Source organism: Trachymyrmex cornetzi, unplaced genomic scaffold (genome assembly GCF_001594075.2).
Source record: "Trachymyrmex cornetzi isolate Tcor2-1 unplaced genomic scaffold, Tcor1.1 scaffold39, whole genome shotgun sequence".
In the NCBI taxonomy this organism is placed as follows: Eukaryota; Metazoa; Arthropoda; class Insecta; order Hymenoptera; family Formicidae; genus Trachymyrmex; species Trachymyrmex cornetzi.
Window position 1 is genome coordinate 509,832 of NW_017298640.1, and position 3,913 is coordinate 513,744.

The following is a 3,913-nucleotide window of genomic DNA, read 5'->3' on the forward strand; positions in this document are numbered from 1 at the left end:
TGTCCTTGTTTAACATTTGGTGAGCAACAAGGATAAACGACGCATTATACGCATCATGCGAGAAACGGAACGCACCCTAGGATAATGTGAGATAGAATGTATAGGATAAAATGAAATAGAAATATGTCACTAGTACTATAAATGGCTGCCAAGTCACGCAATTGGTTAGATTGCAACAGCGAATCAGAATGCATAAAGCTGGAAACATAATAGACACAGGCAACAGGGTATAACGAACCGTCCAATCAGAGGTTTGGGGTATAAGTTCGATATTATCCCAGAGCTCTGATTGGACGGCTCGTTATTCCCTGTTGTCTGTGGGTGCTTTCCAGCAAGGGAACAGTCAGACACAGTGTAACACAGTGAATCATACGTCCTTGTTGTTTGCTTACGTTAAACAAGGATGAAACGATTCACTGTGTTACACTGTGTTTGATTGTGTCCTTGCTGGAAAGCACCCTGTGCCTATTGCCTGTGTCTATTGTGTTTCCAGCTTTAGTGCGCATCAGTGCGCACTCAGTTCACACAAACATTGGACGAGTACCACGAGTTGCACTGAATAGTGCAAGTTCAAAAGAACACGCCAAGATTTTCAGTGCTAAAACTAAAGTGTCATTTCGAGTTGTATGATTGTAAGGACTTGACTAGATTGCAGGAAGAACGCAGAAAAATACCTCGACATCTCATGTTCATAACTTTAAGTAATGATTTTTTACTATGTGTAATTAAATAATATATAAGATGTCAAGAATCTTGATCTAACCTTTAAATCGAACTCTCGAAAAAATCAATACAATAAAATCGGGCGCTGAGAGTCAAAATTGCGGTAATTAGTGCAAAAAATATAAGATTTTTTTTATATTCAAGTAAAACTATATAAAAACTTCAGATGTTTCGGCTTACTTTCGAGCCATCTTCAATGGCCCAACTATCAATATTAAATGAACGATGAATATCTTCTCAACGTCTTTATACGATGGTTGACTGTTTGATTTCAGTTAGAATGATTTTAATTAGACTTAAGTTTGAATAATTCTTAATATATTAAAGTTTGACATGTTGTATGTAATTTATTGTCGCATGTAATTTATAAGTGAGCATTAATCGTCATGAGATTGCGGAATTCTCTTCTATTTGTTTGCCACAAGACTTGCACATCTTGAGATAATTGCTATATGAAGGATGGGAGCTGTCACTCTCTAGCTCGTCTCATGAAGATATTTGTTGATTTGATATTGATAGTCGGATCACTGAAGATGGCTCGAAAGTAAGCTGAAAAGTCTGAACTTTTTATATAGTTTTACTTGAATATTTAAAAAAATCTTATATTTTTTGCACTAATTACCGCAATTTTGACTCTCAGCGCCCGATTTTATTATATTAATATCAAGAATATCATAAGTGTACATACTTTTATCAATAATATTGTACACATTTGCATATGTTGCGTTTTCAATCAACCGCACAGATTTGCTGTCCCTACTGTACTTGTACTGTATATCCTTATGGCACGGTCCTATGATGCAGAATTGAAGCAATGCGGAATTGGCGAAACGTTCGTAATTGGTCGTGGCTTTGCTCCGCCGATTCCGTTCCGCTAAAATGTGTTTTCCTATGTCCCAACGGGACATGTTGAACGGAATTTGCGGAATGCGCAATTAGCTCTGATCAATCGCAAGAGTTTTTCCCTAGATCACTTTCATTAGATCTACCAGAATAGCGTTTGTCATTGGCCCGCGTTGATAGTGCATCCACAAGTTCCGCTCAATGGGACATAGGAAAATGAATTTTTGCAGATCGGAAATCACACATACATATGGCAAGGTTATTGCCGACTTTGTTTTGTGTACCCATTTTGATTTTGATTTACATTGTCGCCTTTTTGTATATTAATTATACGACATTCGTATTCTAACCATATTGACTTCTATATTTATCTGGAGACTTAATTAATTACCTTCATGGTTATGTTCAGACAGTGTTGGTAACCGTACGATAATTATCGTATACGTACAATAATTTTACTTATACGTACTATGTACGATAGCACTTCATTATCGTACGTCTAAAATACGATAATTTTATATTTCTGACTTATTACTCTTCTCTCTTAATTTTATATATACATATTACCAACAGAGTAGGCATTGAAGAAGACGATGAATTAAATGACTTGGATGATATCGTTATTTATTAAAAATCATAGAAATTAAGTATGAATTTTAAATATTATTTGTTCTTTGAAGTCTGTTCGTTTATAATTTGCGAGTTATATATTGTTTAGTCTTATCAAAGATTTATCGTTCTAGTCACGTGGCTTAATCTGTGAAGCGAAATGACTGTAATTGATGCTAATACGATAAAAACGAAAATATATATATATATATATGTACTACATACATAAAAAATTGTGATATTGATAATACAAGTGAACTTATTGTCAACATATGTAAAAAGCCACATTTGTACCGTTTCTTTCTTTTAAAATTGTTTTAAATATACTGAAATAATCACTTTCCAATTTGTATTTTTAACCTGGATATTATAGAAATACAATTTATTCTATAGAATGTTTAAGCTCTTGAAATCAATAAAATATCGGTTATTGTTTCAAAGATCGTGTATTAAGGGGCTTCTAAAGTGCTGAATGGGTAATTTCAGCGAAATCGATTGAGAATTAATCGAGAAATTTCTTATCTATTTTGGAAGCTGATTTCTAAATAACTTCAACGTTAAGTAATAAATAAAATTGTTATTTCTGACCGTCCTAATTGTGGATTAAAATTTTACATATTTCGTTTTTAAATTTTGTTCGCGCGAGCGATGTATGCATGTACGATAATTAGGTACGATAATTTACGGCCCTGGTACGATCGGCCACTGTTTCTAGGTTACCAACACTGTGTTCAGATGATCACTCGAGTGCCCAGGTATCACTCCAATTTTGTTATTTATCAAACGTTAAATAAGGATGACATGACGTGTCGGATTCTCACCCGGAGAACATCTAAGTGGGAATCCAACATATTGATTAACCATGCGTTTATATAGAAGACACTTTTCTCCGTTTAAATCGAGTTAACGAGATAATTTTTTATAAGTTATGTATGTACACTGCTGTTCATTAATAAAATCCCTCGAGTGTAGGAGGGTGGAGAAGTATGTAGCTCCCAATGGTATGTACGTACGTACATACCAAAGACATAGAGAATGGACAGCGCGATCCGTATCTAAGGCCGGTATTCATAGTCGGTTCTTATTTTAAGACCGTCTTAAGTAATGTCTTAAGTCGCTAATGCGGCCTTCTAATTGGTTCATGACATCTTAAAACTGTACTTAAGACGGTCTTAAATATAAGATCCGACTATGAATACCGGCCTAAGTAATGTATCAAATGTGGTCGACAATAATGAGAGAGAGGGACCATGGGAGACGGCCAATCCCTCTCTCATTCTCTTTCCCATTACACCATTGAATGGAAAGAGATAGAAATGGTCGTCTGCCACGGTCCCTCTCTCTCATCCCTAACGACCATTTTGACACACGGATCGCGCAGTCCATTCTCTATTGGCCGGTATTCATAGTCAGATCTTATATTCAAGACCGTCTTAAGTACGGTCTTAAGAAGTCACGAACCAATCAGAGGGCTGCATTAGCGTCTTAAGACATTACTTAAGACGGTCTTAAAATAAGAACCGACTATGAATACCGGCCTATGGGTGCCGCGTCACATTCGGCTTAACCTGCGTAAGCGTAACCTGCGTTTCTAGTAATTTACTAGAATACGTTATTTTTTATTTACTAGAATACGCCCTTCTGAAAACCCGCATTCACATTGAGCGTATTTCGCGGAAGATTAGAGAAATGCGGAACTAATGCAACCAATTGCTGATTAGAATTTCTGTTGTACACT